Source organism: Hyperolius riggenbachi, chromosome 12 (genome assembly GCF_040937935.1).
Source record: "Hyperolius riggenbachi isolate aHypRig1 chromosome 12, aHypRig1.pri, whole genome shotgun sequence".
Lineage (NCBI taxonomy): Eukaryota > Metazoa > Chordata > Amphibia > Anura > Hyperoliidae > Hyperolius > Hyperolius riggenbachi.
The window spans coordinates 213350183-213365472 of record NC_090657.1 but is presented as its reverse complement, the minus strand read 5'-3'; the positions used below and the strand labels follow the sequence as shown (position 1 = coordinate 213365472).

Below are 15290 nucleotides of genomic sequence, written 5' to 3'. Positions count from 1 at the left end.
ACAGTCAGTGACATGACTGTGTACGCTGTAAAATGCTGCAGAAGATGGCAATACTATATAAATACAAAATACGGTAGTAATAATAATAATAATATGGTAGGACATTAGACTATGACTATGGTAGGATTAGATTGTGAGCTCCTCTGAGGACAGTCAGTGACATGACTATTTACTCTGTAAAGTGCTGTAGAAGATGTCAGTGCTATATAAATAAGTAATAATAATATGGTAGGACATTAGACTATGGTAGGGTTAGATTGTGAGCTCCTCTGAGGACAGTCAGTGACATGACTATGTAATCAGTGCTACAGAAGATATATAGATATAGGCTGTCCCCGCCTATGCATGCCATTTCCACCATTTTATTAACATTTATGACATCTTTTGAGTATTTTCCATAGCTATGGTCACAATAGCGTCAGTGTAGGTTTGGAGGATTTTTCTTATACTATTAATCTGGGATTTCAAAAATTTGCAGCAAAAAGGAAGGAGACCAAAAAAAAATCTGATTAGCTCTGCTGGACAGCTTGACATTCCCGGCACACTGTGTGACTGGGAACAATTATTTTAATGCAAGCCCGTGCGAGTATGGATAGGGTTAATTCATCATATGGATTACATGTGGTCACACCCCTCTGGCAAGTCCAGAAGGAAAGGTGTGATGTCTGGATGGGAGCAGAACCCTCGCGTTACAAAAGAACAGGACACAATAAGAAAAAACTAAAGATAATAATAATAACAAAATAAAATAAATAATAATAAATAGATCTGCAATTCAAACACCTACATCTCATTAGACAACCCCCCCCCCCCTCCCCATAAAACAATACTTCCAGCCATAAGGTCCCCATTTAAGCACAACCATTAACTCCTTCCTGCCTTGATCCCTAATCAGCCTAGGTGACCCTCAGATCTGCCTCATTACAGGCCTATGACAGGGGTCCATTGTCCCTCCAGAGGCCCAGATAAGATGAGTGAGTGGTGGGGGGAGGGGAAGGTCTGAGCAGCACTACAGCACAAGCCAGTCTTGTTAGTTATTAATTATCAATGCTAACATGGACTTTGGGCAGATCAATGCTATTGAGTGCAGCTGATGTTTGCAATCGTGGACAGCCAAGTGATGAATGGGCTCCGGCCACTGGAAAGTCTTGTTTTGCTGTCTTTTTTGTATATTTTAAACCCCTACGGGGGACTGGGTAGGGTTTCGTAAGCCCAGCGCAGTGTCCAAGGGGGAGAAACTAAAGAAAATGGGCCTCCTCCTACTGGCTTGGGCCTTTACTGCAGCCAGGACCCCCAAAGCTGCTTTTAATTATTATTCTAGGGTGAGGATTCCAAAAATAAAAAAGGGCAGTAAGGAGTTGCCAGAGTGTAATGCCAGGAAGTGATGAAGAATGGAACATGGCAAAAAATAGAAACAAAAAAACAGCTATACTAATATAAACATATATTTGTCTGTATTTTATGTACCCATGTTTGTTGGTTTCCCACTTTGTACAGCATCACCGAAGATGTTGGTGTTATATAAATCATTAGTAATAATAAGGTACATGCAAGTATACTGTGTATAAGCACACCCTACACTCATCCCTCTTTGATCCACATGACACAACATTCATACTCTTATCCACCGTGTAAAGGAAATGGGCCTTTTGCTTGCACAATGAAATCATGCTCAAACATCTCTTTAAAAAAATTGAAATGCCTTTTCTTTTTGTCTTTTCTTTTTTTGTTTTTGGGGGAAAAAAAGCACGGTCAGCACTAAGCAATGCTGTATTTATAAAATAAATTGTCTAATAATTCCCACATGCGGGAGTCCAGACTGACCCCTAATCAGGTTTAGATAGTTCTTCAGAGTGAAAAAAAAGCTGTGGTCGACTGTCTCTGTTTGTGGTATCAACAAAAATAAAATCCATTTCCTGACTTCAGCAAAGTAAAAAAAAAAAGAAAGGAAAAAAAAAAAAGAGGGGTGCTTTTATCACTTTATCTAGTCCTTTCAATGGAAGTTTGCTTCAGAAAAATCAAGATCTACAATTACTAACCTAAAAAAGATTCTGGGCAGGAAACAAAGAGCCCTTTGTGGGCTCCCCGCAGGCAGGAATACAGGGCACAGCCGGCGGACGTCACCCACACCCGATTTTGGGCTCACAGATCAAATTGCTCCCTCGTTTGTTTTTGGCAAATTATTTCTTTTGACCCCCCCAGATATACAACTTACACGTTGCTTGAAAAAAAAATTATAATATATTATTATTATATATATATATTTATCAATATCTGTCTAAAGAGGAAAATCTTTACAATGTTTTATGTTCAAAGGAAAAGTTAAAGTCTACGAGCTAACAGCCTGTTTTGCTTATCAATAAAGTCTAAAAGGCAATGCTTACAAAAGATTAACCAGCCAGTACAACACACACTAAAATGTATTGACTATAACAATGTGTTCTGAAATAAATATATATTTATCTAAAATGTTCTTTCATATTGGTTCATACTGGTAAAAAACAAAAACAAAAAAAAAACCCAAATAAATGTAAAAATATAAAATTGAGTTTAATTCTTTTTGAAAACTAAGCACCCAGGCCCTGTTCCTCCGTTCCACCATGACTTCATTATTAACTGAAACGTCAATGAGTTTAATTAAAAAATCATTGGCTAAAAATCTATTTTAGTCTCAGCCAAAGCAGTTTAATTTCTGTTCTCAATATGTATATAAGGGGCCCAGGATCAATGCAAATTAGAACAAAAGAAAAAAATAAAATAAGCTAATTTATTCCTCTGATTAATTATTTCCTCTATAACTTGAATGCTAACCTAGAAAAAAAAAACAGAATTTCCCCATCAAACCTTCTTCTCTCCCCTCTTAGATGACGTTGTGAAATTAGTCATTGTTGGTGCAACACCAGCACAATGGTGATAATTTAAAGCAAAATCTACATTAGCAAATAAATCTTGTTATCTTTTCGGTCTTAAAATGAGCAGCTTGAGAAGCTAAAATTCAGTGCAGGTAAAGGTTACCTTTTGTAATAAATATTTAAAAAAAAAAAAAAAAAAGAGTTTTATTAATATTCTATATGATACTGGATTTATTGTATATGTATTTTGTAATATACAAATTCAAATAAATAATTATTATTCATAATAATGAATAATAATTTTCAATGGGAAAAATATAAATACATTTCTAGTTAATAATAACAAATTAAAAATTACTTACTAAAAAAAAGTAATCTGAGAGCAAATGGAATAACACACACTGTGCTTTGTAAAGATGCTGCATACTGGTTTTATGTCAAGGATATTTCTATATATATATATATACCGTATATATATATTAATACTAAGGAGGGAAATCATTGAAATATTTCCCGCTTAGTAAAGATAGCTTTATATGGTTTGTTCTTGCTGGAAACAACATATTGGATATATATATAAAAAAAAAGGTATATGATGCAAAATTGTAAAAAAATAAAAAAAATAGTGAAGTCAAAAGAGAAGATCCAATTTTGTCTGAGCTGCAAAAATATCTAATTTGAAATACATTTCATTAGTTATTTATTTTTATATTTTTTTCTTTATGGTTATATTTACCTATCATTAAACAAATACAGATAAAGCAAACTGAAATCATGGCAAATGAACAAGCACCTACCTATAGATTTTGGTGGCTTGGGTCATGTTTAGCAATCCAGAAGAAAAAATGTATAATAAAAAAAAATGCCTTCATAAAAAAGCGTAAAGATGGACGGTGCTGGGTGGGGAGCTGGGTTCCTGATCTGCAGGGTGGGGAGCTGGGTTCCTGATCTGCAGGGTGGGGAGCTGGGTTCCTGATCTGTAGGGTGGGGAGCTGGGTTCCTAAAATTGTAGGGTGGGGAGCTGGGTTCCTGATCTGTAGGGTGGGGAGCTGGGTTCCTGATCTGTAGGGTGGAGAGCTGGGTTCCTGATTTGTAGGGTGGGGAGCTGGGTTCCTGATCTGCAGGATGGGGAGCTGGGTTCCTGATCTGCAGGGTGGGGAGCTGGGTTCCTGATTTGTAGGGTGGGGAGCTGGGTTCCTGATCTGTAGGGTGGAGAGCTGGGTTCCTGATCTGTAAAGTGGGGAGCTGGGTTCCTGATCTGTAGGGTGGAGAGCTGGGTTCCTGATCTGTAGGGTGGAGAGCTGGGTTCCTGATCTGTAGGGTGGGGGAGCTGGGTTCCTGATCCGCTGGATCCCTCAGTCTGTTTTTTTGTTGTTAGCAGAAAAAAAAAGGGAAGTTCGCCTTGATTGCAGAGAGCTTATTTGCACTGCATGCCCACCGTACACATCCTTACCGCCATCATTTTTTTTCTTGTGATTTAACGTATTTCTTTTATTTTTGGGGGTGGTAGTGTGGGGGGGGGGGGGAAGGGTATTTTTTTTCTCCCAGGTTCTCCAGCTGAAGGAAGGGGTCTCTCTCTACCTGCTTGCATGGAGCAGATCCATTCAATTAGAGGCCAGGCTGCTGCTAGCTGTGTAATCACAAATTTATGGAGCTGTGACGTGTCTCCCTCTCCCACAATGGAGTCCCAGTGACATTAAACAGAAAATTGATGAGAGAGAAGCGAAATTTAATCTCTTTTCCCCCCTCATAGAGGCATTTAGAGGCTGTTTTGCTTTTTTTTTTTTTTGCTTCCCCCCCCCTGGCCCTTTAACTCTTGACATGCCAGTGGGAGAAGGTGCCAGCCTGGCATGGGAAGGGTGTCCATGCATATGAAGCTCTCCCTGGCACCCCCGCCTTGCAGCATTGCATACACACACACACATACACAGCATTGGAATTGGCATCTAGATCTTTATTGGAGGGGTACAGAGACTTACCTGCCAGCATAAAATCCATAGTGCAAGCATGCAACCCCCCCCCCCAACAGCAATGCCAGCCCCTCCTCCCCCCATTATGAAGGTCCAGACCAGTCCAAGCCCCAGGCCAGCTGGGATTAAGCAGCAGGTCGGAGCCCTGCAGCCCCAGGGCAGCATACAGTCACTTCTCTCCAGCAGGACAGCCACCATCCTCCTCTGTGGATGAGCCCAGAGCCCCTGGGGGTCATTCGGTCGCCTCTCTTCCTTCGCTGAGCAGCTCCCTGGCCTCCTGGACTTTTCTTAAAGGAGCCATACGCTATTCCCTAGCAAGCCTCCCTGGGCTTGCTATTGTCCACCATGCCTTGCAGGCACCGCCCCGGGGAGTGACGTCGTCTCTGGCCCCACCCTTGGGCTGTGCTGGAAGACAGGAGAGACAGCTTGGCTGATTTCAGGCTGGAGCTACTACACAAGGAGATTTTAATCACGAGCTAGCAAGAAAAAAAAGAAAAAAATTATATATATATATCAAAAACATCAGCAACAAAAAAATAAATAAATCAAGAGATGCTTGTAAAAGACAAACAAGGGATGAGAAGTTATTTGGGGTTTCACCATAGGCTGCACATGTCATGGGGGGAGGGGGGGGGGGGCTGCAGCGTGAGAATTCCCCCCCCCCCCCCCCCCCCCCTCATCCAATACATGGAGGGTTTCTGAATAAGGGGTTAAACCCTCACTGACTCCTGCTGGCCACGTGTGGATGCATTTCAGTGGGATGAGACTGATTTTTTAAAACTATAAAATATTTTAATGCTGTGCTGACACATTTTCCGCTGCGCTTTACAGAGCACAACCAACAATTTAACAATTTACACCGCTAACTGCGCTCGTCACGGGATTGGACGCCGCTGATGACTTCCAGCTACACATTTGGCGATCGTGTCAAGTTTTTGTGATTTTTTTTTTGTGTGTGATGTTTTCGTGGGCAGTTTTTATGTTCCTCCACTGGCCCTTATTCTACATACACACATCAGATCAAACCCGACCGATAACGACTTCCTCTGCCAACAATCTAGCCTTGGTGCTTCAGCAAGCGAGCCAGTTGGCAGATCGACTACAGTGAGCCCTGGTCAAGAGCATAATGGTGGCCACTAATGATCCAATCTTTTTCATCCAATCTTACCATTTCTATGTAGTATAAGGTAATTGCCTGAAGTATCTATTCAGTACATTCACTCAATTTACTCTTATACTACATAGATTTGGTAAGATTGGATGAAAAAGATTGGTTTATTAGTGGCCACCTTCAGTCTCAAGCCCAATCTACACAATACGATTCTTTGTACGATTCGATTACGATTCTATTTACGATTAAATCCAACATGTCCGATTGGTATTCGATTTGATGCAATTCGATTTGCCATTGTTTTGCAATTGCGAATCGAACTGAATCGAATCGAATCCCGATTGGACATGTTGGATTTAATAGAATCATAATCGAATCGTACAAAGAATCGTATGGTGTAGATTGGGCTTTTCCCTACACCTGTAAGAATCGACTGTGTTAATCTCGCGAACGTCTAGGTTCAGTACTGGCATGTAATGACATTGTGGGACTCCCTTTCGGCAATTTAGAAGCCCACGCAGCATGGTTCTTCCCACTCACCCCTGTATAAGACACAACAGGCTGCCCAGCATATCTCTGCAGTGATTATTCCTAAACTTTCACCCAACGCAATCACTTCACGCAATAATTATTGTGAATATGTAAGTATCTCTCCTGTTCATCAGTGTGGCTCATAATCTAATGTTCCCACTTCAGCCCAGGGACATTTTGGGGGTTTTATGGGGTGGGGGGGATGAGAAAGGAATAATAATTTTATCAAATCGCATGAAGGTGACGGTGCCACAGCAAGCATGTCGATCAATGATTCGGCTGAGTACGGGATGAAGTCGGCAAATGTATTGATCCAGCAAGGTGAAACATTTCAGGCCAGCACGGTGGATCGAGTGCACATCGGCAATGGCGTGCGATATCGGGATAAACGCGACGGAACCCCGCCCGCTGCCTCCCGCAAAAGTTAATGTGTGCCCCCCCAAGCAACCCATATCACAAAACGTCCGATCAGGTCGACAGACTGAAACTCATTTGTATATATTGCTTTGATAACACTTAAAGGACACCCGAGGCGAAAATAAACGAATTAAGCGATTGTATCTATCTTCCTTCTCCTAAAAATTACTTTTTAAAATATTCCAGTTTTATTTTATGTTTAAATCTACTTTTTAAGTTTTAAATGTTTTATTGTCTTTGCTCAATGACACATTGATTGAAGTATACCAGAGCTAAAATCTATGAACTATTGACCCTTTTTATCTCCTTCCTGCACTCAGAAGCCATTTTCTGTTAGGAAAGTGTTTTATAAAAAAGGCAGAGCAAGAAAAAAAGGAACACAGCATAGTTATTTGTGTGCTCGGCACTATACATACCCATGTCTATCTCATAATGTCACATGTCACCTCGGGTATCCTTTAAGGTGGCCACACGATACAATAAAAAGATTTTACCAATCGGTTGTATGTAATTCTTTTAACTACTTGCCGACCAATCCACGCCAATTGGTGTGAACGCGGCGGCAGCCCCAGGACCGCTGCACGCCAATTGGCATGAACGGCCTTCTATGGGACTAGCAGGAGATCGCGCACACGCTGCTGCGCTTCGGCTTCAGTCTCCATGCAGCGATTGCCGCTCGGAGACTTTACTCAGTACAGCGCTGCGATCTAAGGCAGCACTGTACAGGGAACAGCTGTGTTACTTGGCTGTCCCCTCCAGACGTACAACAGTGATCCGCTGAAGCCTATCACAGCCGATCGCGCTGATTGGCTGGCGGGGGGGGGGGGGGGGCATTTTTTTTTTTTTATATAATTGGGAAAAAATGGAACTCGTGTGATACATCGGTCAAATGCTTCAAAAAGTTACAATCAACTGTAAAAACGAAATCGTTATTCTCAAATTAAAAAAAATAAAAAAAAATAAAAATTGTACAGTGTGTGGGCGTGGCCATTTATAGATGTAACGGGATCACAATAAAGCGGACCTGAACTCCGAACTTCCTCTCTGCTGTAAAAGATAAGCGACAGCATAATAACCTTTAAAGAAAAACATTTCTTTGTTACAACTGATACAATTTATTTATTACTATTATTTATTACTTGTATAGCAGCGCTGTACAGAGTACATAGTCATGTCACTTAACCGTCCCTCAGAGGGGCTCACAATCTAATCCCTACCACAGTCTTATGTCTATGTATGTATTATATAGTGCATGTATCATAGTCTAGGGCAAATTTAGGGGGAAGCCAATTAACTTATCTGTATGTTTTTGGGATGTGGGAGGAAATCGGAGTGCCTGAAGGAAACCCACAAACACAGGGAGAACATGCAAACTCCTTGCAGATGTTGACCTGGCTGGGATTCGAACCAGGGACCCAGCGCTGCATAGTGAGAGTGCTATCCACTACGCCACCATGCTGCCCACTATGCCACTGTGCTCAGAGCCGGATTTAGGCCTAGGCCACCTATGCCATGGCCTAGGGCACCACAGGAGTAAGGGCACCAAAGCAGCAGACTAATCTGATGCAGCATTTGCAAGCTTGCAAATGCTGCAATGTAGGGAGATCAGGCGAGCGTCTGACCGGGTTACTCTGCTGCTAGCTATTTGTGCAGCGGCCGCCATGCTCTCTGTGCACGTTGGCATTGTGGCGGGCGGCTACGGACTTTGGCTGCATTGAAGAGGGGAAGAGGAAGCTTCTGCATTGAATATAAGCAGAGAAGTGAGTGACACTGATGGCTGCTGCTGTGTGGAGGCAAGCTGTACTGAAAGGGGAGAGTGAGAAAGGGGGGAGTGGGAAAGGAAGGGATTCAGGGAGTAATCTGAGTAACAACTGAGCCAAAAAGTCACACAGCTTGGTAGCGTTATGAACATACAGTGATGCACACAGTACGATGAAAGTATGCTTCACTCCCAGTGAAAACGCATGCGTAATCCTGTTAAACGCCCAACATGCTTTGTGTGACGTAGTCGGAACTCGTCGTACTGCAGAGCTCTCAATGTGAAAGGAATATCACTGCTTTGCGATGATGTTGTCTGTTGTGACGCAACACAATGGATTTGTTCGAAAGGACCCTAATTCTTTGCTGGACTCGGCTATCATTGACCTGTGGCAAGTTGTACAGGTTTATACACTGCCAATTGGAGATAGCTGTGTGTGGCACTGACTGATTTTCCTCGATTGGTATTGTAGTCAGGCAATATTCATTGTTTATGGGATTAGGTGTTGGGGGTCTGTTTACCAGTATACGGCAAACTGAATTCTACTTTGGTGTCCCAAAATGTGCACTAAAATAGCCGTTGCATGTCAGCAATCAGGATATAAGAGAATATAAGAGGCAGAGAGAGACAAAACAGTAAAAGAGGTGAGGCTAGCGATACCGTGCTCTGACACAACTTTTTCTAATGCTGGTTTCACAGTGGGACGTTACAAGCGCACGTTAGTGCCGCCTATAACGTACCCCACCGCACAGCAATGAAAAATCAATGGGCTGTTCACAGTGCCCACGTTGCGTTACTTAGTAACGCTGCGCCATAAGACAACGTACTGCATGCAGTACTCTATAAGCGGCAGAGCCGCGTTAGACTGCTTGCACATGCGCAGTAATGTTTGGGAGGAGCGGCGAGCGGCCGGGCACATGGCTAATTAATATTCACTGCACTCAGTGACGTGCAGTGTTTACTTCCTGGAGCGGCCGCTCTGTGCGGAGATTGGCCGGCGGGACCACGTGATGCCGCATGCGTCCCAGAGTACGCATTACGGCATCACGGACGCCAGAGTGAGCTGCACAACGCGGCTCACTCTGACTTCCAAAGCAGAGAGCACCAGGCGTTGCGTTAGGGGCACGTTATGCGACCATAACGTCCCTTAAAACGCAACGTCCTGGTGTGAAACCAGCCTAAAAGAGCAAAGGCAGAAATTGTTGTCGAGAGTAGAGAGGGCACTCATGCAGAAGTAAAGTTTCTGGATATAATAAAAACCTGTTACAAAAAATAGTCAATTGGATTTAAAGGACAACTGAAGAGAGAGGTATATGGAGGCTGCCATGTTTATTTCCTTTTAAGCAATACCAGTTGTCTGGCAGCCCTGCTGATCCTCTGCCTCTAATACTTTCAGCCATAGACACTGAACAAGCATGCAGCAGATCAGCTGTTTCAGACATTATTGTCAGATCTGACAAGATTAGCTGCATGCTTGTTTCTGGTGTTATTCAGACACTTCTGCAGCCAAACAGACCAGCTGGGCTGCCAGGCAACTGGTATTGTTTAAAAGGAAATAACCAAGACAAACTAGACTTTCATTGCATGGTGTTTTCCCTTGAACAATTTTGTTTTCTATGCACTTTAAAGAGACTCCGTAACAAAAATTGCATCCTGTTTTTTATCATCCCACAAGTTCCAAAAGCTATTCTAATGTGTTCTGGCTTACTGCAGCACTTTCTGCTATCACAGTCTCTGTAATAAATCAATGTTTCAGTGCATGAGAACTGCAGGGAGAAAGAAACACACAAATGATCTCTTGAGATTCAAAAGGAATGCTGTATACAGCCTGCTTGTGTATGGTTGTATTTTCTATGTGTGGACATACAGTACATCAACCTACTTCCTGTTTTGGTGGCCATTTTGTTTGTTTATAAACAAACTTTTTAAAACTGTTTTTAACCACTTTTAATGCGGCGAGGAGCGGCGAAATTGTGACAGAGTGTAATAGGAGATGTCCCCTAACGCACTGGTATGTTTACTTTTGTGCGATTTTAACAATAAAGATTCTCTTTAATAGAAAAAAACAGAAAAAAAAATAGAAAAAACACATTATTTCTCAGTTTTACCAATTCCAGTTTAATCTCCTTGCCGGTTATCCCGAGCTCAGCTTCCGGATGGGCATATGCGCCGGCAGCGATCGGCGTATACGGGGGGACGCCGCAGGGAGGGGGGAAGCATGTAGCTAGCCTAGCGCTAAAAAAAAAAAAAAAAAACACCCTCCCTGCCGTGCGCAGCAAATATTTAGAACGGCAGGGAGGTTAAAAATAAAAAAAAAGGGCTACTGTAGGTAAAAAACACAAATTGTGTTTGGCTTTTTCTACTGTTTAACACAAAATTAGATTAGATTATCTTTGATTATCCTGTCACAATTTATGTTGAATATATTTTATTCGGAAATAATACTACAGAGTGCGTTTTTCACTATGATTTGAGAAAATAAAAGTATTTTTAATAATAAAAATCAATCTTATTGGTTCAGGGAACATATATTCCCTTTCACCAATTAGTGCTGCATCAGATAGTGTCAGAGGTGTGCACAGGAGCAAGCCCAATCGTGCACAGCTGGGCTTCTGCTACAAGACGTATATCTACATCCTCGTGGCTTAGATGAAGTCACAGAGGACGTAGATATACTGTAGTGGTGGATAAAGTGGTTAAAGTGAACCAGAGGTGAAATGTAGCCTCCTATTCCTAAAAAAAAAAAAAAACTTAAAAATCTGCAAAGTACATTGAATGTTTCGTTGTCTCTGCTCACTGGTAGCGTATTAACCACTTGAGGACTGCAGGGTTAAACCCCCGCGCGATCTCCTGCAAAACAGAGCCCGAGGACTTTACGCCAATCAGCGTTAGGCGGTCCTGGGGCTGCCGCCGTGGCCACGCCCATTGGCGTGACGCGGTCGGCAGAAGGTTAAGTGTCCCTAAGTGAAAATACATGAACTATTGACCTTTTACTTGTTTCCTCTGCTCTCAGAAGTTGTATTCTGCCATGAGAACTTTTATGGCTGTAGTTTGCTTATCAGTGATATTCCTGACAAGCCAAAAGCTGTCACTTGCATGCCTGAAAATTAACTCTTTCAGGCAGCAAAATAAAGCAAGTAAAACAGCCTGGTTATTAATACATTTTGCACAGTACATACACGTCTATCTCATCATGTCACATGTCGTTTCGAGTACACTTTAAAGGACATCCGAGGTGAAAATAAATTGATGTGATAAACCAATCGTATCTATCCTCTTACCTAAAAATTGTTTTAGCTATCCCACAGTTTAATTTTATATTTTAATCTAGTTTTTAAGTTTTTACTGTTTCATTGTCTCTGCTCAAAAACACCTTCATTGCAGTATGCCAAAGCTTAAATCTATGAATTATTGCCCTTTTTTATCTCTTTCTTGCTCAAGGAAGCCATTTACTGACAGGAAAGTGTTTTATGGCTGTATTTACTTATCAGTGAGGGTTAAGCTGGCCATACACTGGCCCGATTTGCCGCCGTTTCGACAGCAGATTCGATCACTGGGATCGAATCTGCTGCCAATCGTTCGCGCTACACGCCGAATTTCGATCCTTTTCATCCGATCCCGTCGATCGCTCCGTGCGGAAAATTACCGTCGATCGCCCGCGGGTAGAGAGCGCGTCGCTAGCGGCGTTCGGGTACCCGACGACCGACGCAATAGAGCCGCATACATTACCTGCTTCGCCGGCACGACTACCCCCGGTCACCGCTGCTCCGTGTCCGCGCTGGTCTCCGGCATGCTTCAGTTCCTCCTGCCCGGCAGGAAGTTTAAACAGTAGAGGGCGCGCTACTGTTTAAACTTCCTGCCGGGCAGGAAGAAGTAAAGCATGCCGGGGCCGGAGACCAGAGCGGAGACGGAGCAGCGGTGACCTGGGGACTGGAGTCGCACCGGCGGAGCAGGTAATGTATGCGGGCATGCGGCAGCACCACCACCACCACAACAGATTGTGAACGGTTTCAGGCTGAAATCGGTTCACAATCTGTTTGCAGTAAAGGTAGCCATACGATCCCTCTCTGATCAGATTCGATCAGATAGGGATCTGTCAGTTGGTCGAATCTGATGGCAAATCGACCAGTGTATGGCTACCTTTATGCTATATAGTCTGACCCAGTCCAACCCGGTCCTGACCCGGACAGAAACTGTCACTTCCATACCTGATGTTTGACTCTTTCAGGCAGAGAAAGAAAAAAAGGAACACAGCATTGTAATTTGTGTGCCTGGCACTGTACATTCACATGTCTATCTCATCATGCCACATGTCACCTCAGTTGTCTAGGCTTGTGGAAAGAAATTCTGTCCTATTTCTGTGACTTGAGGAACAGTACAAGATGGACACCTACAGTACAGTGAAGGACCGGGTTATTCCATGCAGATTTATTCATAGAATTTAACTGAAGTCTATTGATTTCCTCAGCGTTATACTGTTGGGTTGATTTCGAGGGTAGAATCGATCAAAAAAGCAAGCAGAGAAATCCTGATGGGACCAGGGATGGATCAATGTTCTTTGACTGATTCTGAATGGTTTTAAATAATAATCTGATTGAAGTTGCAGATTTAAATATCATTTAAATGGATGGCTCAGGTGGTCGTCACGCTATATCGATGGAATAAAATTGCGGAAAGATGCACTGGTTTCCAATGGAAAAATCGTTCTGGGTGTATTGACGTAATGCCCTAGATATTTCCTCTTTCTAATGGTGCCCACTAATGATACAATCTTGATTGTACAATCTTACTAAATCTATATAGTTGAAGGGTAAACGTAGAAAATATAATTTGAATGCTTTCGTTGGACCCTCATATTGCATAGAAGTGTTAAGGTAGCCATACATCTAGCCATGATGGGCAGATTCCATAGCCGGCCTTTGACCTGTGCGACCAGAGCGGTCGCACAGGGCGCCGGCTTCCAAGGGGGCGCCTAATAGCTGGTTACCTATACTGAGAGCACCTACACCTGATTTCCTATACTGGGGGCACCTATAGCTGGCTACCTTTACTGAGGGCACCAACACATGGCTATCTATACTGGAGGCACCTACGCCTGGCTACCTATGGGGGTGATGGAGACCTTCAACTGACTATACTAGGGGCACCTATGCTTGGCAACCTATATTGAGAGCACCTACACATGAGATCGGGGGCGTTTTTTGGCGGGGGGGGGGGGCGCACTGCGGCTATAACGTGTGGTGCGAATTGTTGGTGCTGTGCTGTCATTGTAAATGGGGGCGGGGGGGGGGGGCGGATAACTGTCCCACTGATTGTTTTTATTAATATTCCTGAAAGGTTCTAGCCTTCATTGCTAAGTATATTCAGGATAATTCACTCTTTCCATCCATTCGTGGTTATAATAGTATTTTTCCTATTATACATATGTGACGTGTCACGGAGATCTGAGCCTTTGGCATGATGTGTCACAACATCAAAAAGATTACTAACCACTGTCCTAGGAGATATCTAAGGGGAAAAGGTGAATTGCATATGGGCCTGTGTGTGTGAGTGCATGTGTGTGCGCGCATGCGTGAAGAGGATGAGGGGGGGGGGCACAAAAATCAGGTTTCGCTCAGGGCGCTGTGAAACCTAAGTCCGGCCCTGGCAGATTCGACCAAGAGACAAATCTCTCTCTGATCTAATCGGATTACAGAGAAATCTGTCGGCTGCCCATACACTGCAAGCCGATTCATGTTCGATTTCGTGCAGAAATTGATCTGTGACGACGCATCTGCCGCATCCCCGACCCGACGCTGCCCCTTAATATCCAATGCGCCTCCCAGGCGCCCAGTGCACTATACATGATCTGTCCCTGTCCGCTGCTGCCTCCGGGCTCCTTCCTCCATCCATACACACGACCCGCGTCGTTGTCAGAGTTACGTGGGCGTGTATGTGACATCACACACGCGCTCACGTGTACGGCGGTGGCAACAACGTGGGGCGCATGTATAGAGGGAGCCCAGAGCCAGCAGCGGACATGAACGGGTTAAATATAGAGCACCGGGCACATTTGAAATTAGGGGGCACAGCGCCAGGGGTTTCGACCCTATCCTGTTACCGCTGCGCACCCAAACGACCATGACAGCCCGATATTAGTCAATCAAGCATGTTCTTGGCTGCAACGATTTTCACCCGATTCGGTCGTATGGCCACCTTTACGATTGTACAATCAAGATTGCATTAATGGGCAACTTAAAGTGGTCATACAGCTACCGATTTTTGCCGCCCGATTGGCCACCCGATTCAATAAGTTTATTTAATCAGATGAAAAATTGGTCCAGCAACACATCTGTCCATGCGATAAATTGATCAGAAGCGGGCATAGGCAGCTGCACAGGGGCCCCATTTCCTCTAGGGGCCCATGCAGCGGCAGTCAGGGCTGGATTATCCTCTTGGCTCTCCTCTGTGTATTTCGCTCTGGAAACCCCACCTAGATTCATGTTATAGACATTATTTGGAGCTACCCATGATACGTTATGGCTACGGCTATTCCCATGGGCACCCTCCCTCTTTATTCTGCACAGGGGCCCACTGTTGCCTTTGTCCACCACTGGATTCGATTGATTTGAAAGCATCAGTTGGACTTCCTGGCAGATCTCGGCTGTAGC

At 43.6% G+C, this 15290-nt stretch overlaps 1 protein-coding gene and 1 long non-coding RNA gene across 2 annotated transcripts in view; both read right to left on the bottom strand.

Moving 5' to 3' along the window:
* Positions 1-3951, bottom strand: part of BAHCC1 (BAH domain and coiled-coil containing 1) — a 270267-nt gene extending 266316 nt beyond the window's left edge. The window contains exon 1 of the mRNA XM_068263185.1: positions 3650-3951. The gene's annotated coding sequence lies outside the window, so the exon portion shown is untranslated. The remainder of the gene's footprint in view (positions 1-3649) is intronic.
* A 946-nt stretch (positions 3952-4897) lies between these two features.
* The window catches only part of LOC137541616 (uncharacterized), a 264299-nt gene continuing 253906 nt past the window's right edge, over positions 4898-15290 (bottom strand). Inside the window, exon 4 of the long non-coding RNA XR_011025232.1 lies at positions 4898-5298. This is a non-coding gene — a long non-coding RNA (uncharacterized lncRNA). The remainder of the gene's footprint in view (positions 5299-15290) is intronic.